The following is a 25,697-nucleotide window of genomic DNA, read 5'->3' as shown; positions in this document are numbered from 1 at the left end:
CATTGCAGGTGGATTCTTTACCAGCTGAGTCACCAGGGAAGCACTTTTCAAGATGACAAGACAGTAGGAGCCAACTATGCATTAAGTATGTGCGTTTATGAGAGAGAAAGAGCCTCCTCTCTGCAGAAGTTAGAGTTTCATTCTACTCCCATTGAATGTGGGCTAAATTTAATGATTCACTGCTAATAAGTAGGGAGAAGGCAGTGGCACTCCACTCCGGTACTCTTGCCTGGGGAATCCCATGGATGGAGGAGCCTGGTAGACTTCAGTCCATGGGGTCGTTTAAGAGGTGGACACGACTGAGTGACTTCACTTTCACTTTTCACTTTCCTGCATTGGAGAAGGAAATGGCAACCCACTCCAGTGTTCTTGCCTGGAGAATCCCAGGGATGGTGGAGCCTGGTGGGCTGCCATCTATGGGGTTGCATGGAGTCAGACACGACTGAAGTGACTTAGCAGCAGCAGCTAATAAGTAGAGCATAGAAAGGGAAAAGCTAGTAACCTTACAGTGGAGAAATCAGGCAGGTATTGCCTTAACTAAATGATCAAAGTTAACATCCCCAGTAATAAGACATGCTGACATCATTTCCTCTTTGTTATGTTATTATGATTAGGGTTCAGGAACTAAGGGGAAGTGAAAGAAGTAGAGGTATTTTCTAATTTAAAAGATGCTGTGATTTCTATGAAGACTGTATGCACAGACTTGTTTTTAAGGTTGAGAATCACAGACATTGTTTGATCCAAAGTCAGTTTTAAGATATAGGCATTTGGGGATACCAGAGCTCGAAGAAGATAGACACACAAATAATAAAACCTTTCCCTAGTTTACTCAACCTTCACTGAAACTCTTCTGGTTCTAGTGGTCATAATATCTAAGAGATTTCTGTGGTCTCTGTGCCTGCAGTGTAGTTTTAAGATTGTATGTTAATATAGGCATATATATGTTAACCTAGGTGGAAGGTTTTTTGTGTTTTTTTTTTTTTTTTTGATACATAAAGGTCATTTTCAAAGACCTTCGGTAACTAAAAAATAAGCTGCAGATCTAGGACATACGACTTGGTTTATTTTACAAAAATTCTGCCTCAGTGTTTCCATTGTAGGAGCTTGCAGTTGCTCTGCTAGAAGAGAAGGCCTTGCTCAAAATCGAGCAAAGTGCACACTGATAAAAATAAGACAACTACTCATAGATCTAAACATGTCAGTTAATGGCCTGGATGCCATGCTGATTTTAAAGGCCAGAGAGTCTTCTGTGTCTTATACATTTGACAATTCTTATGTTTTATTTATTTTGGTTGGCATGTGGATTATAGTACCCTTTCAGTATGTGTTACTTTGAAATGATGAATTAACATAATGGGCTAGATTGTACGCCTTTCATTTTCAAGCCCATTTTACAGATTTAGAAACTAAGAGTTGCTGACAAAAGGGCCAATGGTGATTGCAATTGTGCAGTCAGAAAGGGTTCACAGGACATTGCTCACCCAAATCTTAGATGAATGAAGAAAACAAAAGTTGTAAAGCAGGGAAGGACAGACAGGGAGGAGAGACATGTCAGAGGTTTACTTAAAGTTTCTTTTTTATCCCATATGCTAAGTGCTTGCTTATGAGAGAGCTTTTGTGTCCACCCCCTTTAACAATATGCATTATGACCTCTTATGTTGCTCCCCAATTTTCCCCTGTACAAATAATCTCATATCATGATAGATAATGAGGAAGAACACTCTGAAAGATCATCATGTATTAATCACTTTAGTTGTTTTAATATAGGTAAAATGGAAGTTAGTCTTTGAATGTATTGCTAGAATCTCTGATTCCCCCAGTGACCATGGATGGGTGGTGAGGCATCCTGAGCGTTGCCAGCCCCTCATGGGCTGCGTGATCATTTTTGTCTTGCTTCATAAGAGTGAAGTCTTCTAAGTTCATTAGAGGAGAATTTTTGTATTCAACCAAAATGAACTCAGTTTACAATTAATGCTTGGTAATTAACCCATGCACATTTTCCTCTTTTACCCTAAAACATATTCTACTAGGTAATAAAAAGGTATTTTTTCTCCTTCAGGCATCATATCTCTATAACCTGCCTCTTGGCCTTAGAGAAGGCACTGTAAATGGAAGAGGGAGTCTCCTCATTTAATCTGATACATCAGGTCATCATCAAAATATTTATTTCCTGATCTTCCCACATAGCAGGTGACTAAAGGTTAATAAGAACGCATGGAAAATAATTAAGGATGAAAATATATACAATAAAATTCAAAACAAATTAGAATAAATAAAGTTTAGTGTGACTGTTAGGTTAAATTGTCTTGATGCTCACTCCAATTATAAAATGTTGTGGGTTTTTTTTTTTTTTTCTTTTCTCTTTTGAAGGACAGAGAAGCTTGATAGATACAGTGAAACTATTCATTACTGACATATCTAGGAAATAATTTGAAGAAAAAAATACTGAAAACAATAACCAATTTTCTTAAGAATTAAGTTTCATTGCCCTTACCTATGGGCAATGCCATAGGCAGATAACATTTTGCTGCCATTTTCATTTTATTTCTTTTTTTAAATTATTTCTTAGATTTATTATTGTTTGTTTAAATTTAGAACTATGTCATCTGTAAGTTTAGGGAATCAAATGCAAAATGGCCAAAATAGAAACTTACTTCTTTTTTTTTTTGTATGAAATAAGTCTAGAGAGAGGTAATTCAGAATGTGTGGGGCAGCTTCAGGAAATACTTGGGGATCCAGACTCCTGTGTGCTTTTAACATGAACTTCAGCTTGTGGCTTCTACTTTTTAGGTCTCAGTTTGGCTGGTGAAGTTCCAGCTTTCTGAAGTACGCTGCATTCCAGCAGGAAAGAGGAAGGCAGGCAGTCAGAAAAGGGCAGATTCCTCACTTAAGAAAACTTCCTGGAAGTGAAAAACATTTTCAATGAGTTCTATACGTCAAAATATATTCATCTCTAAGAGGGGCCTGAGTCTTTTTATGTTTTAGCTGTGGTGCAACTAAAAATCAGACATTGCTGTTATCAAGGAGGAAAAGGAGAAGATACTGAAGACAATTTATGTTCTCTGACATGCTGAGGGTATTAGTGTGACTAAGAAGACATTCTATGGTAAGAAAAATGCATTTATGTAGAGTTTGTAAATCATTGAAAGACAAAGTTTAGGTGACTGTATTAATGCTACAGTCTATAAGGGTAAGATATACAAAATTTATAAGATAATAGGCACCAGTACTGATTTTATCTAAAACTATGAAATCAAATCAGTATCTACCCATGTTCAGGTAAGCTAAAAATTCAAGAACCCTGATAAAAGTATCAGCTCCCTTAATTTTTCTGCAAATTATAATCTTCTGGAATAGTTTTCCCATGTGTCAACCTTGGATGCTGACAATCTTGAAAAATAATTAAATGTTACATGAAATTCAGATTGAAGGTGTATCTCACCTGAGAACAAAATCATTCTAATTTTAAACTCTTCTTAGAAGGGAACAATAAAGAAGTGTCATCCGTAAAAGAATGTGTCTTTTGTTCTTTCGTGAAGTTTCTTGGACATCAAACAAGCTTTTCTGAGCATTCTGAAAAATTGAGTGTAGATTAATAAAAACATATGAGTTAAATTGCCCTCAAAGTACACAGAGGCTTAAAAAAGAAATAAAACTGAGCAAAAGAAATGTGACATTGGTCTTATGCCAAGCTGATTTTTACATGTTCCCTATGGGAAGTATGTTGCTTTGCTTCATCTACTCCCTCATGCTTGCACTCATATCAAACGTTTATGGAGCACCTTTGATTAGCTGGGCTCTTTTCTAGAAGCTGGGGACTGCAGCCAGGGAGACTTGGGATTTAATATAATCCAGCAGGAGGACAGAGCCTAAATAAGTAATTAACTGCAGTTGTAATTAATTACAAAAGAGACATGTAGGGTGTAAAGAGAGCATATGAAACTATATAACAATGTAAAAAATTTAGGAAAGGAAAAAAACTGATTAGGAACAGCATGAAGTTGATGAAATGAGTATATTTACAATCATAGGCTTATTGTAGACTTTATGGTTAAGCTGAAGAAACTGTGTGAAAAATGAAAATAATAAACTAATGACATTTGCAGGAGTGAAAAAACTTACATCTGTTTTCCCCAATCAGTTGCATCAATCAAGATATCTTTATGTCTAATTTATAAGGGGAATATTTGGAAAGCAGAAAGACCACAGAGGAATAATCTCCTAAAATCCTATCCCCCTCCTTGATTGATAATGCTATAAACAGTTTGTTGTTACAAACTGTTTAACTTTGCAGCATAGTTCAAATCATATATATTTTTTTCCTCTTTGTAAGACTCAAATGTAAGTTCCAAGGAAGACTACAGACAATATTTTACTTTGGTAATCAAAGCAATACTGATAAATTGCACCTTTGACAGTTGATCAGGCATCAATCAAAGTTATTATACATACTCAGTTTGTAGGTGGAATTACAGTGATGGCCATTAAGGAGACGGGGTATGGTGAAGGAAGGGCTTTATAGTGTTTCATGGCCTGCTAAGTTACCAGGGACAAAGGCTGAAATAATATTCTATTTATCGTTACAATAACTCATCAAAAATGTAACATCTTGTTGCACTTGATCTCAGACTATTTAAAAAATAAACAGGATTAAAAATTTGTTACAAAATGAATTTTCCTTCTTTTGCATTAAATACAATCTATTTTTCTTTGTTTCTCTCTCATTCTCTACATTCATCATTATTACTAGACCCTACTGTGGAAATACATCATGGTAATATATCAGGTGTTACGATAAGAGTGTATCTGGAATGACTTGCCGACGTTTGCTTTAGAGACTGGTGACATAGAGGTCAATTGTAATAATTGATGCTGCCCTATTTGACACAAATAAAAGATTCATGTAATGATACAGTGGGAAAACAGAAAGGAGTTTGAACCATGGACATGAAACAAGAGCTGGAGAGGAAATGAAAGAATCCTTAGAATTGTGGAAGGAACTAAACAGTTGATTCAAGGTCAGAGAAGATGCAGTCTGTAAAGCTAATCTCAGACTATGGAAGTCATGGGGATGGGGGTGGGAAGGAGAGTGTTATAGATACAAGACAGCATCCGTGTAGGTCCATAGATAGCAGCTACAAACTCCAAGAGGATATTCACATAGACCATGATGTGTGCAGATATGCCCTCCACAATCTTTCCTGGTATCTTCAAACCCATCAGTTATTAATGTCAGAGGCAGCTCCCTGCTTTGAGATTTCCAGAGAGGTGGGAAGGGAGTGTAGCAAAACAAGTAGAGCAGATAGTCAGAATTTCAAATGCATCACATACCGTTTTTCCAATGTAGATTCTAGTGATAAACCCAAGGTGGACTTTAGGTTGTCCATCTGTCTTATATCTAAGACATAAACTCTCCTTCATCAGTGAAACTTGGTAACGGGCAGTAGATTTTACTGGAGGACGCTAGAGAACATAAGTTAGAACCTTTATCAAAAGCCTAGTGATAAGAAGTGCAGTTGTGAAAAATTGAAGAATTCAGTTTGGCTCATTGGTATCTTTCCAGTCAGATGTCTGTGTGCTAGAACATCATTATTTGGCTCTTGGGCGAATGTGGCTTTTAAAAGACCACAAGTCAACATTTAAGGACATGACTAACAGTCAACAAGAATTTGTGGCTTCTGCTGAAGGAGTAACTTCTGAAACTCTATGAAAAGAAAACTCCCATTTTCAGATGCTCAGAATGCTCCACTGCAAGTGAAATTGATTGTATGTATTTTAAGGACAATGGGAAATTTAAAGCTCATTACATTCCTCTATTTGCATTGGCTTCCGGGAAGCTCACTGCCAAATTTGTCATCCACCTCCAGCAGATGCAGAGGCCAGAAGTCCTTTTCTTCATACTAGTCTAGCCTACAGCTTTGCTGATATCTTATCATTATTTTCCCTTTGTTCCAGTTTCCTCTCCCATTAAAAAAAAAAAAATACCTTCTCCAATGATATTATTGATCCAAGTGAAATATAAACAAATGCATGATTACAAGATATGAAACTTCTCTATAAAGAGTAAATTCAGTAAATCTCAAAGATTAGTTTACATTTTACGGTCTCATTGGAAGGAAAAGATTATTGTCTATCTCATTTAGTATGTTAAATGTTTTATTTACAAATGATGTAATAGGAAATTATACCTATGTGTACAGGTCCACAACATCTTATCCCAACTCTAAAATAAAATACACTTGGAAAACTTTTTCTTTTCTATTTTGCAGTGAGTTTGTTAGAAAACATGACCCAAATCAATTTAAAACTAAAGCTCTTAATTTATCCAGTGTGTATTTAGGCAGTGTGTACACACTCTTTAGTTTCTCTGAGTAATAGAGTGTGTTTGACTCCAGGACGCTGTTTTAAGCCTGTGCTATGGCATGTATGGGCACACTATTTCTTTTATAAAGTCATAAAAATTATAACTGATACAAGTTATTTTGCATAAGGGATTGTGGGTTTGTACACAAATAGAATATTACTGTGAAGTTTCTGAAGACTACTGTTGTCACACGCTGAGAGCAATCTGAAGGGGGAGCTACCCTCCTCCTTATTTTTCTCTCCTTATTTTTAAGTCATGATAATTTTTAAGCAAAAGAAAGACCAGGAACTTTTTTCAGCATTCAAAGGATATTGTTCTTGTCTAGTTCTATGGCTTTAAAGACCACTTACCTTTCAGTATTCATAAAAACACCATACTTAACTTTTCATTGGGAGGACATGCTCCATTGTGTCTGTTTTGGTCATGAGATACCTGGTCCATGCAGACCAATCAGTCCAGTCAAATGTAGACCAGAAAGAAATAGCAATACAATCATAAGCCATAAATCAGTTGTCCTGTAGTGATTAACTGCTAAACTTCTACCAGTGGTGCTAACAATTTTCTAAGAAATGCTGTTACTATATAAGGAAACTTAAAGAGACATAATACTACAGCCATGCCATGCAGTGCGTGCGCTCAGCTGTGTCCAGCTTTTTGTGACCCCATGGACTGTAGCCCAGCAGACTCCTCCGTCCATGAGATTTCCCACGCAAGAATACTGGAGTGGGTTGCCATTCCTTTCTCCAGGGGATCTTCCTGACCCAGGGATCGAGCCCACATCTTGTACCTCCTGCATTGGCAGATGGATTCCTTTCCCACTGCACCACCTGAGAAGCCCATAATATTAATACAAGCTACTAAATTAGGAAAGGGTCATTTTTAAGAAATGGGGAGGGGTGCCACATTCAAACTTCTACATGTAGGGGGAGTGGGAGAACAGTTGCTTTTCATAATGGAAATACAACTTTTATTTAAAGAAACTTTTAAAAATTTAAACAATCATGTGCCCTAGGCGTTGTGCACAACACTTTACCTTTATTATTTCATTTAATCTTTATAGCATGCTTGAGTTAGATACCATTATTTGTGTTCCAATAGACTTGGAAGGTCATTAACTATTAACTGAAGGTCATTCAGTTAATAAATTAAAGAGACTTTTGAGTTTTTCAGAGTGCCTCCCTCAGGATCATTATGCTCTGCTAAATTTATTTACCTTTGCTATCTTTTGATGAAGGAGTGGGAAGCACAGACAGGAGAAGGAAAAGGTGGTGTAATTATGGCCATACAACTGGCTGTTGTTCAGTCTTTGATGAAAGTGTACCAGAAATGACATAGGTTCTTGACTCCTTAATGAAATATTTTGCTATTGTCTATCTAAAATGATGGACATATATGGAGTATGTTATGGAGGAGAAGAAAATTTATTTTGAAAGAAGAGAAACAAATAGTTAACTGTTTGTTAATAAATGTATTGGATCAGTGAGTAGTACCTGGGATACGCTGGAAAAAAGTATAGCTCATGTGATTTTTCATATGTGTCACAAGCTTTAGCCCATTATAGGTAGAGTACACTATTACATGTGCTGCAAATCCCTGTTGCTACATCCTCTTTACTGTGAGCCTAGAAAGTGAAGTGCTTGATTTCAAGGTTTCCTTGCAGCTAGAGGTATATGTGGGACCCAGTTCTGGCTAATGAATGGAAGTGGAAATTTGTTGGAGAAGACTTCTCTAAGTAAAAGGACAAGCTTCCTAAGGAGAGGTCCTTCAGACTTCTGTTTCACCTAAACTTGGATGTAGTTTCTGAATGTGTAGTAATTTGTCATGATAGAAAGAATCACAGAAATGCTCACCAGCCACTCCCTTTCTTCATAAACTCCCCATGGTTTAAGCTTTTGGTCAGTTATTCAGTTTCTTCCAACCCAGTCTACTCCTAATTGATGCAAGTGCCATTGTATCTTTCCTGTTTTCTACAAACCATCAGTATATTATGCCTGGGTTTAGTTTCGGGAGTGCATGATCATAAAGGTTACATGGCAATTCCCAGTCCCCCATGAACTCTGGATAGCTCCCGTGTTTCTGTTTAAGACACCATAGGTGATTCCTCTTTCCCGAGACAGGCCAGAGCCATCCCCTCCTGTGTGCCTTTGGGTAATGCTGTTGCTCCTGCTGGAAACCTTCAGGGTCATCCTGAACTGTTGTCCCCCTTGTGAAGTCTTGTCCGATTCTCTCAGGCTCAGTACTCATGCATATCCTCCCATATATCCCCTTAACAATCTGTTCTTATCTTTACTATAATGCTGATTCTTTGTTTGGTAATCACATATTTACTTTCGTGTTTTTACCATTAATCTGCGAGCTATTAGAGGTCAGGATTCATGTCATACATGTCAGACACACAACAGGTGCTCAGTAAATATTTTGTTGTTGATTAATTTTTTCCTCCTTTGATTCCCCCTGAAACTTTATTCTTACTTCTTTTTGGCACATGTCATTAACTTTTCCTACTTTTTAACTCAGTGAATGTGCTACTTGGAGGCAAGGATTCTGCCTTACTTATCTTTGCATCTTGAACGTATTTTTAAGCTAAATTTATATTTGATGAATTGAATTGGGCTGTTAATAGTTAATATATTAAGCATATCTCAATTATCATGTTAATTGCTACTTCCCCTGGGGGTGGGGAGAGAAATGAGGGATGAACTGTAAGTATCCAGTTCACTGAAGGGGTTTTTAAAAATCTCTCATATTTAAGTTAAAAGTGAAAAATTAATTTGCTATAGAAAGAAACCCATTCCCACATTCCCTGATTCAGAAGTGTTTGAAGGATATAAAAGAAGAATCTGTTTTCAAGAACTTTCCAGTTTCCCCTCTCTAGTAGTCAATCCAGTTCAAGTGCAATTTAATAAGTTAATTGCAATATGTGATTGACAGAGGCAGGGGACAATGTCTGATGTGAGGACTTCTCTATAAAAAAAATTATGATAATAACTAAGGATCCTATTATTTCATTAAGAACTCTATGTCTTGGCTGATGCACAGCAAGACTTTCTCAGAAATCTACCTTAGAAGTGATTGATATCAAGCCTGTATTTGTCCATTATGTCACCAAACCAGAAATGGAGAAAATGTTGATCAAGATCAGTTTGAACCTTAACTCTTGTGAGCCTAAAGGTCTAAAATGGGAAAGAGTATCACGTGGTAATTTGGTTAAAGCTGTCTTTTATCTTGCCAGGTTTACTTAGGAACTGAAGCATAAGAAGGTAATAAGCAACCATGAAATTACCTAGATTAAAAACAAAAACAAAAACTTGTAAAAAAAAAAAAAGTTTCCATGATAAATAAGCAGAAAAGGGGGCAGGGGAGTGGAGGAAATGTTTCATTATGTAACAAAAATGAATTTAGAATAATAAAAATTTAAAAAACTCATAAATATGATTTTTTTTTTAAAGTTGTCTTTCTGGAAACCAAGAGGCTTTAGTTTTAAGTATTTTGTTTCTGAATCAGAAATTGCAATAAAGCTGTGCATGAAGAATGCACTTATGTCTATTTTTTCACATTTTAGATAATAATTTGATATTTACACCATTAAGTATTATTTTTAAAAGTTGAATTATATTATTTCAATATTTGGTCGCCTTAAAGCAATATTCCTAAAGTGACTTTTCCTGTATACTAATTTTCAATAAAATGTTAAATGGTGGAATACTTCTTAAATTTTAACATTTTATATAGAGTTTAAGAAAACATTTTATTGAATGTGAAGCAATGGAGGAATATAAAAAGATTTTCAACATAGTAAAGTATTTTTTATTAAAAATAAAGGGAAAAAATAATATCGAATGGTACTTAAATGCAAAAATGAAGTTACATCACAAAACTTTTCCTCCCTCCCAAGTAGATACATCTCATGCTTCATTTTACAGCAGGATAGTTGTTCATCTAACCTAAACATTTACAGTAACTGATTTATTCACCATTGAAAATCAAATCCATTGCAGCTCAGATAATTTCTCTGCATTAGGAAAATGAATAAATTAAAAAGTCGGCTTCAGCAATTTAGTCCTCAGCAATTTAGAGATTCTGCAAGCTCAGTAGATGTCAAAACCTGCTGATACCTAACAGAGTCAACTCCAAGTTTGTGTATCCCGGTCCACTCTACCTTTCCATCAGGCAGTACATGTGGAAATAGAAAAGCAGCTCTCTAATTAATCAAAGTCAGATGTGCCTGAACGCCTGGAGTTGCTGCTGATCCTTGTCCCAGCTTCTCCCATGTTCTCGCTCTATGTTTTTACCTTGAAAACTTCTGCTCTGAGCTGGGAATGCCTGAAGGGCTTGCACGGTAAGTCAATGTGAAATTATCTCAGCAGGAAGAAGTTGCTTTTCAGCTTAAATGATTTAAGGCAGCAATTTTTCACACTCTCAAACTCTGACAAACGCCCAGATTGCCTCTCATGTCTGACTTCAAAATATTCAAAGAAAAGCTATTTTTATTAAAAACACTCTAGAGAAAATTGTATGTCACTTGTTCTCTGATATAACTTCATTTCTCCTGACAGTGACAATTTTCACCTCAGTACAATTTCTTTATTTTTTCCAAAGCTAATTCTGCTTAATATTAGTATTTATACAAACTCTTATCAACTTGTCTCTGTGAAATATTCAAGGGTGTCAGGTAAATGTTGCTCACTGTCATTCATCTTCTTTGGGTGTTCAAAGTGATCAATCGATTTATAACTACACTTAGTTACTTTGGATATTATTGTTTTATTTGTAAGGGAGAACTTAACAGTTGTTAAAACCCCTTGTTTGATAAACCTGTTCCTGCAACAGCAAGGATTTCCAAACTTGATGACACGTGTCTGTTGCCAAAGATCATAAAAGTTTACATTAATAAATCTATTTGTTCTATGCCTTTAAATAAAGCAGGTAATACAGTGCATGTTTTGTCTTATGCAGCTTACATGTTAATAAGATTACAGCGGATGTCATATTGCACTGAAACATCACATTTGCTTTATTATGAATGCTGGCAGTGCAGAAACATCACATTATAATCACTTCAAAAAAGAAATATATTCTGCATATTTTCATATGTGTTTATAATTCCACTAAACCTCAGTAGAATCAAACTCAGTAGGGACAAGAATGACAGAAGGTTTAATGTTCCAGAGTCTGCTGAAATCTTGGTGCACTGATATATAGCAGGATGGTTAATATGTATAAGGTTACTTGTGACCTGTGACCTCAAAGCATATCTTCTGGCCTTATCACATTTCCATGAGAAAAAGTAACCAGCTGCTTGTGAATTTCCCACAAATATTTTGGAGCTTTTTTAAAGGGTTAATTCTGTTTCTCACTGTGAAAGCCTGAAGTAAAGTGTTTATGAAGGTAATATGAGCAGTAACCATTATCCAGGTACTGCAGCGATGGAACAAACTCCTTTTTTAAGTATATGTACCAATTTCCTGCAAGTATGCCTTTTATATTCCACTAAATGTTTCATTTCTAAATAAAACTGGATCATTTTTTATTTCATTTCTATCCATCATAAAGAAAAGGAAAGAATTACCTGGCAGCCTTCTTCACACACAGTGCTGGGGTCGCATCAGTGGAAGTACATCAAATACAGCAGGGAAGTGTGTTTCATAAATTTCAGTGTTACAACAATGTAATACACAGCTCCAACATGAACACCCCTGCTCGAGAAGTTGTCATCTTTCCAGTCTGTGACTTGAAACATGTTTTTTTGTTTGGAAGCCACAGCTACTTTGATTTTGCTTAACTTCTTTAAGTTGTATCTACCATAGTTATCAGCTCACCAAAGGGAAAAATGATTTATGTTTTAAGACATACTTAAACATAATCTGTATGTTCCTCGATATTGAAACATTTTTAAGATAATTTTTGGATATATGATGAAATCTGTGAGTAGTTGATAGTTAACCTAAGTAATTGTTGAGAAGTCAAAACTTTACTGGCAAAGCAACTTTGTGTACACACACACACAGGCACATGAACATGCTTTTCAGAAGCTTTTAAAGTTTGTTATGTGTTAAAATTTACTTGACATTAAAAAAATGAGTATTCAATAAAAATGTTCATGATAAGTATATTATTTCTTCTGCATATTCAAAATAAGAAGCTGTGCTACAATATTGTTTAGGATTCTTATTTCTTATTGATAAATTCAAAATATGTTGTAATCATGAATTGGTTAAATGCTTTGTTTCTATTTTACAATGTATGCATACAGGTGGGAAGAAATCATAGGATTTGTTTCCTAACTAAAATATTTGCAACTTTATCTTATTGTATATTTTAGCTGCGTTATGGGAAAATAGAAATTGCTATTTGAAGTAAGATTATCTCATATATACCAATGAGATTATTATTGAGCCAAAGGAATTTACATTAAGCTTTATATTTTAATTTAAAAATGAGTCATTCTATATTCTTATTTATAAAATGATGCTATTTACAAAAGTACCTAATTTGATCATTTAAGATCTTAAGAAATTCCCTATTGAACATTAAAATAAATATTTTAATATCTATAAAGGGATATATAAATGATAATACACAAATATATGAACTAAATTTGTGTGTATTATCCATTTGTATATAATTTAGCCTTATACTGGTTGGTTCACCAAAACCATTCAGTGAAATATATTTAGTATTTTATATTTCAATTCTTTTAAAAATAAAATAAGGGTTTATTATTTAAATTTATGTTTTTATTTTATCCTTAGTGTTAAAGTGTCTTGTATTTGAATAATTGTTTGCGGAATATTTAAAATATGAAATGTAGTAAAAGTTGAAAACTTGGTAGAACACACACATGCATGCTCAGCCCTTATGTTTAGGTTAAGAACTAATTCAGCAATGCCACTTTGAGCAATCCACAGAGTCTGCCTTTGTCCCTGAATCTAGTCTAAACATTTTTGTAATACAAAAAAGAAATTATCTGGACTTTTTCAATGTGATCTATGCCAAGAAATCAAGGAAAGTGATAAAAGCTGAAAGAGAGAGTATGCATTAGTGAATATTTATATTGGCAAGATCTGAAAATTTTATAAAAGTAAAACAAACACAGAGGTTGCTTATTTCTGAAAGGAAATTGGCCTCACTGAATTTCTTTCAGGAAAACATTATTGCTCAAAATGATATAAATCTCTATTGCTATCTCTAGCAAATTAACTTGAAATGCTGGCAGTGCCAAGAAGGTGCATTAAGTTTTCTCTTGTTTACCTTTTCCTAATCACCATAAAAATCCTTAGTGAAACAATTATTCTTTAAACAATCAGGACAATATATCTCTATAAAGGAGAAAATCGATTTAACAACAAAACTAGATTTATCTCTATTGATCATGAGGCGTTCAGTGTAATTTTAGTGAATTATGCCTGGCTTTCATTTCCTAGCAGAAATTTTTCAGTGATGCTCGAAAGGCAAATTGCAAACCTACTACCATGGTCTTTTGCATGTTATTTACCTGTCCTAATCACTTCTTTAAAAAAAAAAAAAAAAGACATATACAGGAGAATGAACCAAATATTTATTTTCTGTTACATGAAACAGTATAACTATTGTGTGTGCCTTATTTAATAGACTTACCTAGGAACCTGATATCATTTCTTTCAATTCATTAGTAAAGAAATCAGGTCTCTATAAAAGGATTCAGTGTTAACAAAACAAATCCAAGTTTATCATATGAGAACAGAATTAGAAAGATTAAGAAGCAACATGATTTTTTCTTCTTAAATATGAGTTATTTTTAAAGATATTATTAACACTTTCATTTTAGCAACTTCTTGTCAAGCAAGAAGGAAACACAAAAGAACTGGAGGCAGATCAAGAAAGATTTAGTATTTGTACCGCTTGAAGACAAATATGAAAATATCAATGTTCCAAAAATATCTTAGAGATGTTATTTGTCATATTGTTATAAGTCATATTGGCTTATTTCTCTTTCAATAGAAATGAAAATACTCGAGCTAAATGTATTTGGTCAATGTAGTCATAGAATATTTCTTTCTGTGAAATATTGTACATTGTCCTCTTTTGCTGCAAGAATTAGAAAATTTTATAAATAAGTCAGCCTTATTTAGAAAAGGGTAATTAAGAAATTCATGTTCATGCAAGAAGTTTAAGCAAGGAATATACCTAACCATAAAATTAAAGAAATTTCCTGTGTAAACCTTAAATCACATTTTAATAAACAAAATAATGCTATTATTCAGTCAGTAGATAATAATTTTCTTATTTTATAAATTGTAACTTTCGCTTTTATTATAAATAATGTAAATGATGTGCTTGTTAAATCAAATAAATGGAGGATAATACACTAAATTAACCCATGTGAAAGACTAACTCATTTTACTGTTGCTAAAATTTGAATTCACTAATTCAGGTCAGTTCAGTTGTTGCCATGTATTCTTAACAAAGTCCATGTTCCATAGCTATTCAAAAAATCCAAAGTAATTTTTATTTTGTTACATTAATGATACCTCAAGCTATTTTCCATCACACTTAAAGACATTGGTGGTGTTTTGTGTATTCATGCAAATTAGTTCTAATAAAATTGCTGTATTCAATTCTAACTAAATTTATAAAAAACAGCTTATTAACATGAATAACATTCCAAAAAGTATCTAACATCAAAGGGGAACAGTTTATGACACATAAGAAAGGAAAAATTTTAATTTGAAATATTGAAGTTATATTCAAATGCAAAATAATCATCCTTTTTAAACCATTGACCATTAATTAAAGCAAAATTGACAGAATTAATTGAGTTTAAAATATTAAATGTGATATATAAAAGCATGTCTATTGAAAACCATACAAATCACCTAGACTAGCAAAATACATCAAAATTGATCCCATAGATCTAGGCAGATTATAATCATATTTATAACATGTAACCCTTTGTTTAAAATTGATAATAGTAATATGAATGTATCATTATGATATTGAATTGCAGCTTTCAAATTAGACTAGTAAAACTTTTAGAAATAATATTTTCAATTTGTTTTCCTATGATATGAATAGCTAATCTAGGATATCATATTTTAGTGACGATTTCCCTGTTATAGGTACACAATCTTATCCTCAAATGTAAGTAAACTGAGCTAGTTGTATACATTGTTTCTTTTAGAGAAAAATGGAAAATACCTAGTGGTTTTCATAAAAGAGGTAGTTGCTAAACTGAATTTTAATAAACCAATAAAGTAATGTTATTGTTCAATAGGTAATAATTGCCTTTATATAAACTCAAAAATATTGTTTAGAGTGATTAATATACAATGCTCCATTATGCATCTGGGAGTGTTGATGCATAATTTTTAGTTCTAATGTTATTATGTAATTGAGAGAACATGTTCATTTGCTCTAATAACTACTAAGATGCACTTAATAAAATGAAATGTAATAATACTTGTAATTTAATCTATTCATGGAAGTAATTTTTAAAAGTCTACCACTTTCCTTAATGTGGATAACATTCATAATTTATAAAGTGTTGTGATGCAGAATTGACAATGCCATTGTTTTTTACACTTTGAGATGATTCTGCAGGCTTCGTATCATCTGCATACCAACCTCGGGATTATCAAGGGCAAACAAAAGATAATTAATACCAGAAACAGGCAAATGCAGGAGCTACTGACTGAGGGTTCTCATTTAATGTAAGACTTCTGAAAACCAGAAAATGAAATAACCATAGAAAAGCTTCTCTGAAAAAAATATTTCAATATTCTATTATTTATATAAACCTTGCCCCAATATCCCAGTTTGTAGAGGTATCTTATCAAAGAGTATAGTTTCAAGGTGGTATAGTCATCATCTATAATGGAGTTAGAAAATGTTACTTTTAAAGAGTGAATTTCAAATTATATATTTTATAATTTTAGTTTCCTTAATATAAATTATAATCATTAATTTATTTATAATGTGTGTAAAAGCATGGAAAGCAAACTACTGCCATAATAACTTCTATTATGTTTTAACATTTACTAACAGGGTACAATAAAAAGGAAACAATTAGACTATTTCATACTTAGCTGTAGTTTATATAACATTATATACAGATATTATGTGTATAAATGTTGAATCTAAATCATTAAAATATTTATGTACGTGAAATAATGCTAGTAGCAGAGAATATGCTATGTTAACCCTGACTATAGTACTATCTTACTACTTAAGTGAAGTTATTTATATTTTCCAAACCAAATTCCTCTTTAACTTTCTGTAAATTGCTATTCATGTGATTCATATATATTGTGGGTATTTTCATTTTATACTACAATGCATAGCAATTGTCAAATGTTTTAAATACTGAACTTCTAAAGTTCTGAAATAATAATTATAAAATTATGTTTGAAATAAAATGACAGTTCATAACAAATTCAAGTATTAAAGACTTTTTAAAATGTTTAGGCTTCTATGATAAAGTATCATGTTATTAACAATTTTAACTGAAGTGGGTAAGTTAGTGACAAGTCTCAGAGTTTACAATTATAAAAGAAAAAAGAATCTTATTGGAATATGATGTTTTTTTTCCCATGGATATAATCACAGTTCAAGTCCTCTGGAAATAATTATGCATTTTGGAGCTCTGATATGATACAGTTGCTAGTTCATTTCCCAAACACCACCATTAAGTGGATATTCCATAAAAACTCTCATTGGCAATGTGATTGAGAAGGGTTTATTTCCTTTTAAGTTACTTTTTTTTCTTGTTTTATGTCAATACCAACTATTCTGCACAACTTTCAAAAGAGGTCAAAAGAGACTATATGTCATATTTAATTCTTTTCTACGTGGAGCCTGGGTTAACTGCACCATATGATTAACTTTTAAAGTATCAAGTCATTGTCTATAAAAGTATGCACAGTTAATAATAAAATAAATCTCTCTTATGCCACACAATTGTTAAATAGGTTGGTCCTATCTCCAGCTTCTTTCCTCCACATTTATTTTCCTATTGTTATGTCCCAGGGCCCATCTTCAGTTTTCTATCCCTTCAAGATAATCTTCTCATATTTCCCATTTAATGACCATGACAAAGCCTATCTTCAGTTACCATCTACTGTCCTGAAACTCTCTTCTAAAATTTAGGCCTAATCCAGGGGATCTTCCTAACCCAGGAATCAAACCAGGGTCTCATTATGAGCTCCCAAATGAGCGTGTGTAAAAATTTATCATTTACCTTTACTTTTACCACAACCTCCCCTGGTAGTTCATGTGGTAAAGAATCTGCCTGCAATGCAGGAGACCCTGGTTTGATTCCTGGGTTGGGAAGATCCCCTGGAGAAGGGATAAGCTACCCACTCTAGTATTCTTGGACTTCCCTGGTGGCTCAGACAATAAAGAATCCACCTGCAATGACTGACCTGGTTTGGATCACTGGGTTGAGAAGATCCCCTGGAGGAGGGCATGGCAACCCACTCCAGTATTCTTGCCTGGAGAATTTCGTGGTAGGCTACAGTCCATGGTGTTATAAAGAATCAGACATGACTGAGCGACTAAGCACAGCACAACCAGTGACATAAGCCTAGAATCTAGGAGTCATCCTGGATTTCTTTTCAGTCCTTATTAATTCAACCAAAAGTCCTACTATTTTACATCCTCAGGATATCATCTCTTCATTCCCACTGCAGCTTCTAGAATTTATCACTATTTCTTATCCTAATAGTTCTTTCCATCTTCAATTTTAAACACTTCCAATCAATTTTCTAAATCAAAAGTCAGCAAACTTTTCTATAAAGGGCCAAATAGTGGAAATTTCAGGACACACATCCAGTCTCTATTGGCAACTATCCAACTCTGTAAGTTGTAGCAGGAAAACAGCCATCAACACTAGTAAAAAGATAGACATGGCTGTGTTCCAAAAAAACTTTACAAAAAAAAGCAGATAGATTTGGCAGATAGGCTTTAGTTTTCTGACTCCTGATCTAAATTACTCCCAGAGTAAAATTTCTAAATGGCAAATCAGATCCCATTTCTAGCTTATTTACTCATCACTTTTCATCATCTGCAAAAAAATTCTAACCCCCTTGTGATGATATAAAGAATCTTTATGGTATTGTTTCTACTTTCCACTGCCACCCACACACTCTATATGTGTCCCTTTCCATCAATTTATAGTTGTCTAAATCATCATTCTTTATCTGTTTGTCTTTGCACAGGTTAGTCCTATTGTACGGGATAAAAGAATGTGCTTTATTATTAATTTTCTTGTTGTTATTTTCTACCCATGAGGATGAAGACCACGTTTTACTTACCTTTGTATCTGTTAGTTCAAGCAGATTGATACTTATTGGTGGTGACTTAAACAGTTTAAGTTAAATAATCACTGATTTCATTGCTTGATTATATGTCCAACTATATCAAATAAGTTGAGCTCTTCTTTTAATCATGTACTGATAAACATTAGTCTAAATCAAGGCACATAACAAGGCACATGACTGGCTTAACTGTTTCTACTAAAATGACCCAGAATTGTGCTAATTTGACTGAATGGAAATATTTTACTATAACTACAGCTACAGTCTTCTTGATTTAACTGAAAAATACTTCAAGAAGATTTTAGTTACGTATGTATGGTTTTTCCTGTGGTCATGTATGGATGTGAGAATTGGACTGTGAAGAAGGCTGAGCGCTGAAGAATTGATGCTTTTGAACTGTAGTGTTGGAGAAGACTCTTGAGAGTCCCTTGAACTGCAAGGAGATCCAACCAGTCCTTTCTGAAGGAGATCAGCCCTGGGATTTCTTTGGAAGGAATGATGCTAAAGCTGAAACTCCAGTCCTTTGGCCACCTCATGGGAAGAGTTGACTCATTGGAAAAGACTCTGATGCTGGGAGGGATTGGGGGCAGGAGGAGAAGGGGACGACAGAGGATGAGATGGCTAGATGGCATCACTGACTCGATGGACGTGAGTCTGAGTGAACTCCGGGAGTTGGTGAGGGACAGGGAGGCCTGGCGTGCTGCAATTCATGGGGTCGCAAAGAGTCGGACACGACTGAGCGACTGATCTGATCTGATGTATTTTAGAATTCAGAAATGCCTTGTGGCAGTTAAAGATGGCCATATATTTTGACACATGTCCTGTTGAGATATAGAGTCTGTTTTTCTCTCTCCTAGAATCTGGGCTGGTCTATGACTGCTTTGATCAAGAGAGCATATTGGAAGTGATGCCATGCCATTGCTGGGCCCAGCCTTTGGAAAGGCTGGCAGTTCTGTCCTGATTTCTTGGAGCCCCGAGCTGCATTTTAGAAAGTCCAGCTTTGTATAAGTTCACGCTGTAGCTGCAGAAACCGTGTGTAGAGGCACTGGGGCCACATGGAAGGAAAGAGTGGTCCTGTTGTGCTATACTTTCCAGGCATACTTGTCAAGGTTATAGGGAGTAAGTGAACCTAAGTGGGACCTTCCAGAGCAGATCAGCCACTAACAAAATACTGCCAAGTGACCTCAGTTGATTCCTATGGAGTAGGAGAATTGTTCAGTCAAGACCTATCAAAATTTGAAAGAAAAAAAGTCACTCAGTCGTGTCCAACTCTTTGCAACCCCATAGACTATACAGTCCATGAAATTCTCTAGGCCAGAATACTGGAGTGTGTAGCCTTTCCCTTCTCCAAGTGATCTTCCCAACCCCAGGGATCGAACCCAGGTTTCCTGCGTTGCAGATGGATTATTTACCAGCTGAGCCACAAGGGAAGTGCAAGAATACTGGCGTGGGTAGTCTATCCCGTCTCCATTGGATCTTCCTGATCCAGGAATCAAACCAGGGTCTTCCACACTGCAGGCAGATTCTTTACCAACTGAGCTATCAGGGAATATGAGCAGGTAACAATTTTTGACCCACACAATTATGAGATAGGATTAAATAGCATTTTGGAACACATGGTATATAGCAATAGATAACATACAAAAGACATTTAAACATGTAAGATACATGAATTATAATTTGTAAGTAATGGCTGAAATTATAGGATTTCATACTGTGAAATGACTTTTATCCATGTACTTCATACAATCAATACATTATCTTAATCTAAAACAATTTCATTTCTCTATTTTAAGTAATCAAACTTGGATAAATAATAAGTTATTTACATGATCTTTTTATTCAAAATGAGGCTGTTTACCAAAAAATGTTTAGTGCATTTTATTTATTTAGAACTTTATCTTATTAAGCATTTGATGTAAAGTATTTTATTCAACTGATTCATATATACCCCTAAATTAATCCCATTACAGCAGATATATGGGAAGCAGGGACTTGAAGAGGAGATGGCTTGCTTCAGATCACCCAGTGAAGATAGCAAATCAATACTAGAATCTGGAGTTTTCAGAATCAGTGTTCCTTTATCTTTTAATTTTATCCATGTTGTTTCTGGGGATTCTCAGGTGGTGCTAGTGGTAAAGAAGCAGCCTGCCAATGCAGAAGACACAAGCGATGCAGGTTTGATCCTTGGGTTGGGCAGATCTCCTGGAACAGGAAATGGCAACCTGCTCTAGTATTCTTTTTTTTTTTTTTAATTTATTTATCTTTAATTGAAGGGTAATTGCTTTACAGTATTGTGCTGGTTTCTGCCAAACATCAACATGAATCAGCCATAGGTCTACATATGTCCCCTCCCTCTTGAGCCTCTCTCCCACCTCTTCTCCCCATCCCACACTTCTAGGTTGTTACAGGGCCCCACTTTGAGTTCCCTGAGTCATACAACAAATTCCCATTGGCTCTTTATTTTACATAAGGAAATGCATGTTTCAATATTGCTCTCTCCTTACATCCCACCCTTTCCTTCCTCCCCACCCGGTGCCTGGAAAATCCTATAGACAGAGGAACCTGCTGGGCTACAATCTATGGGATTGCCAAGAGTCAGACACGATAGCACACATGCACACTGTCTAGTATCAAGCTGCCAATATCTGAAACTTCTATGCCAACATTTTATGTAAAGTCTGATACATATCTCAGGAAACACACCAAAACGTTTCCTTGAATTAACTCATGTGATATCTTCTAATGACAGTAGGGATCGTCTGTGTATACCTAGAGAACACTTTTGGTTTAATATTTGTTTTAACGCTAATGTATGAATGAGTAGGACTGTTTGAAGATTGTAATTATTAGGGAATTTAAAGCAGAAATTTAGTATGTATAAGCAGTATATTTGTATGTATAAGCATTTTATTTCCATGTTTGCTGAATATGAATTTCAGGATTCAAAAGTTCAGCACAATTTTCGCCACTATTAGTCTTTGAAACATACAAAACACTATACTCTCTGTACTATTTATATGCACAAGAATCAGCTGACATGTGAGTTAATCAACTATTGAAAGAAGTTGTTTTAGTGTTACAGATCTAAACTATAAATCTGTATTACCATCCAGTTTTCTTCTTAGGTTCTTTCTTTTTGCCTTAAAAATTCCTCCTAATATCCCTAATTATTTCCACTGTACCAATATTTTTAGAAAATTATATTCATTCTCATTGTTCATATTCCTCAAATATCAGTAGGTTATCATCTTTACCATTAAGCGCTGCGTAACCATGTTCTATCAAGTGAGATCCTGTAAGCTTTCTTCATTAATTACTGTCACCTTTTCTCTTAATCGTTTTGAATTTTTGAAACTTTCTTTAATTTGCCTTCTCAAATTGGGATACCTAAAATTAAACGTGCTATTCAGAGTTTTTCATTGTAGCCTTTCTCATTGCCTTACAGCATTAATCATAAGATTATTTACCTCTTTTAAGGGTTTCATTTTCAATGATGTCCTAGTTAAGATGCATTCAAAAAAATTAAAATGCCATAGTTGAAACACAAGCCTACAATTCTATACTGACTCTCTGAATAGTAAAACTTAACTGTGTGCTAAGACATCAATAGAGTGAGGTAATAAAAAAAATGAGAAAGATTTCTATGAAAACTGAGAAATACCGGAGGTTTTCTGAAACAAAAATTTATGCATTGTTGTAGGCAAAGGATTGCATGCCAGGTCATTGACTTGTGTCAATCTTAGAGAAGTTGCTTTTTATTTAAATATTTCCAGAAAAGACTGACTGCCATAGGACAGTCGTTTGTGTGCATTATTGGGGAACGTACACATTTTAAAAGAATTTAAACTTAGCTCTGTCTTGTGTATATGAGTGCATGCATGTTTGTATAATGTATATAATTTTCCTTTGCTCAAGATAGTAAAAATAGTCACCCCAACTGGATAATATTACAAATAATAACAAGTGAAAATACAATTTTCTAACTAGTGATGAAGGCAAAAAATCCTTCCAGATATTTTCCCATGAAATATTGTACCTATACACTTAGTTACTTTGCCACTATAAAACTATTTCTTCAAGAGTTCTAATATTGAAATGCTGTTAAATATTTGGAAGTCCTTGAGAAACTGTACAGTATCTAACTAATAGTAGACAGAATGGATAAGCATTCCATTTTCTAGAAAAATAATTTTCAAAATATTCTGCCTACATCAAAACATTTTCTTACCTAAACATTTTTATACAGTTTTGCATTTGGGGGATGTTTTTCTTGAAATGCTTTCCTTTTGGGGGTGGTATTCATCTTGATAAGTAGTTTCTATTAACAATGATAAAACTACTGAAGAATAGAAAAAGAGATCTTAAAAAAGAAATCCAGATAAAACTATGAGGATATGTTATAAAAAACAAAAACAGTGCTTGCTAGATCATGAGCCGATTAATTAGAGAAGAAAACAAATTCTCCTTCTTTCATTCACTGAATCTTATATATGATTGTGCACCTACCTGAGTAGGGGCGCATGGAGGCCCGGAAGTCCTCTTTGTTCAGTCCTGGTTCTCATCAAACTTACCAGTAGTTGGATTCACCAGCATGAGAGTAGATTCTGGGTATGAAATCAAAAGAAGGAGGAAATATGAAGAACACCTCACAGAGAATAAATTTCATGAGGATAATGATTTTGTAAGATAAGAGCTAGACTTAATTAAGTATCATTACTGATTAAGCACTGTGGTAAGTACTTTCTGTGTATTAACTCATTTAATCATCATAACAACCCTAATTATTATGATTCTCATGTGATGGATGAAGAAGCTGAGACACAGAGAGGCTAGGTAATGTTCTACACTCTAACTGCTAGTATCGGAGTAGAGCTGGTAATTGAATCAGGAAGTCTGGTTCTGTCTGCCCTAATTACTCCAGTGATTCTCAAACATCAGAGTATATCCAAATCACTTGCAGAGCTTATTGGAACACTGATTCCTGGGCTCCATCCCCAGAGTTTCTGATTCATTATGTCTACAAAGCAGACCAAAACTTTACATTTCTAATGAGCTCCCAGGTAATTCTGATGCCTTTGGAGTGGGGACCACACCTTGAAAACCACTGTTTACACTGTACTCCCTTTTAGGAGTTATTCTTGACAAGCCAGATAGCATATAATTTTAGGTTCTGTAAAATTTTGCTTTAAGGGATTTAAATGTTTACTTATATCAAAGCAAATAATGGATCAACTCAAAGAAATGGTGTACATTCTAATAAAGCTAACCATTAGAAAACATAATTGGGCACAGATTCATTCATTTGTAATCATTTATTTAATTGCAAATCATAGGTTTAGGGCTTGAAATACAGTGAAGGAAAATGTATTGGCCTTGCTCTCAAAAAATTCAGTCTAGGAACATGTATAAGCAAACAACTGAACAATAGTCTCATGAGTTTTGCAGTGGTCAGGCTGTGTGGATTGAAAGGGTCAGAAACAGTTTCACAGAGGAGGTTTTGAGTTGTCATAAAGTGCGAACAGAAGTTAACAGTGATATGCATTCTAGTGAAGAGGGTATATGCCAAGTTATGGAGATGAGAAAGGGCACATTGAATATTGGAAATTATTAAGAATCTGACTGACTACAGCTCAGGGTTGGAGCAAAGGAGAGGGAGGCTAAGTAAAATAAGATTAACATCAATATCTAGGAATATATGAAAGCATGGTGACTTCCTGGACTTTGGATGAGAAGTCATTAAGAGGTTTTAAGCAAGAGATGGGTTCAGTGGTGCTTCCTAGGAAGGTGACTGGCAAATGCAGAGTTAACAGTGAAAACCTAGGAACTGTTTGGAGACGACACTGTAGAACAAGTGTCCTTGTCCCTTAGCGGGAAGGAGTCCAGTCCAGGCATGAAAGGATATGGGAGTGATATAAAATAATGGCTGTGGGGTTGAATTAAAACAAGTAGGTTAGGAAAAAGGTCACATCTGAATGGTGCTATTTTAAGTGTTTGTAGATTTTAATCCACATATTACTTGGAAGAAACCCTGCATCCATAGTATTATTTATTTATTTATTTTTGGTACAGATAAGAAAACTAAGCACAGAGAAACTGGGTCATTTCCCCAAGGTCACACTGCTTGTCAGTGGTAGAACCAGACTTTGAACCCAAATTCTAGAGTCTGCTTTCATGTCCAGGTCTAGTGATGAACTGGATATGGAAAATAAAGGGAAAATAAGGTATTTAGAGTACTTTCCACACTTAACATATATTTAGGCCAGGAAATGCATACACAATATCCATCGTCTATAGCCTGGTCATCTAATCCATTCAAATGATGATCTAACAGAGTTAATAGGAAACTGGACATCTGTTTCAGCAGGTTTTCTTATGGGATTCTCCAAGGCTGGAGTGAACTCAGTGCCTAGCAGAGCATGCAATCAGTGAGACAGGTATCTCCTCTGGTGTTATCACTCCCGCACAGGGATGGCACATACTCTCCTGGCCTCCCATGCTGATGTTACAGTTGTAACCACAACCACCGTGTGATTAACTCTGGGTCCCTCAGCTCTGCTTCAAACTTTGTTCAGTTTAGTCACCTTTTTTTTTTTTAAACCAAGCGCCTGCCATTTGTTATTTTACTAGGTGATGGGGGCATAGAAATAAAATAGTCCTGGCTCAGGAGAACCAGCTATGTATGTGTACATTTCACTATAATATGGTGCTATGGTAGCTGATGTATAGGGTGCTATGGAAAATGAACAGATCAGGATCAGAATCACACAACACTTTGGAAGTATGGCCACAGCCACAAAACTTCTCATCATTTCCCCAACAAGTGACTAATGCTCCTCTCTGTCTTTCACAGTGAAGAAAAGGAAAAGGAAATCAAATAAGAAGACACAGAGGAGAAGGGAAAGAAAGATTCTTCATTGTAGCTCTCCAGCATGGTGGACTTAAGGTACCAGCTCTTTCTGAGAGCTCTTTCTGAGAGAATGGGATAGTAGATCCATGTGGTAGGAAGAATATTAAGGCATTTCTAAAACTGAAGAGTC

The 25,697-nt window shown here is 34.9% G+C and overlaps 1 long non-coding RNA gene across 6 annotated transcripts in view; it reads left to right on the top strand.

Moving 5' to 3' along the window:
* LOC147374287 (uncharacterized) overlaps window positions 1-25,697 on the top strand; it is a 272,383-nt gene that overhangs the window by 167,322 nt on the left and 79,364 nt on the right. For 4 of the 6 annotated variants that reach the window (XR_015163235.1, XR_015163231.1, XR_015163236.1 and 1 more), the window contains one exon: window positions 25,511-25,603. This is a non-coding gene — a long non-coding RNA (uncharacterized LOC147374287). Of the gene's footprint in view, window positions 1-25,024; window positions 25,095-25,510; window positions 25,604-25,697 lie in introns of all 6 variants that reach the window. The other 2 variants (XR_015163233.1, XR_015163234.1) reach the window with 1 other exon arrangement.

This window comes from Bos grunniens, chromosome 4 (genome assembly GCF_055505025.1).
Source record: "Bos grunniens cultivar Pamir isolate PY7600 chromosome 4, Bosgru_T2T1.0, whole genome shotgun sequence".
Classification (NCBI taxonomy): domain Eukaryota; kingdom Metazoa; phylum Chordata; class Mammalia; order Artiodactyla; family Bovidae; genus Bos; species Bos grunniens.
Note: the sequence above shows the minus strand (reverse complement) of the source record. Positions and strands in the feature narration are given on the sequence as shown.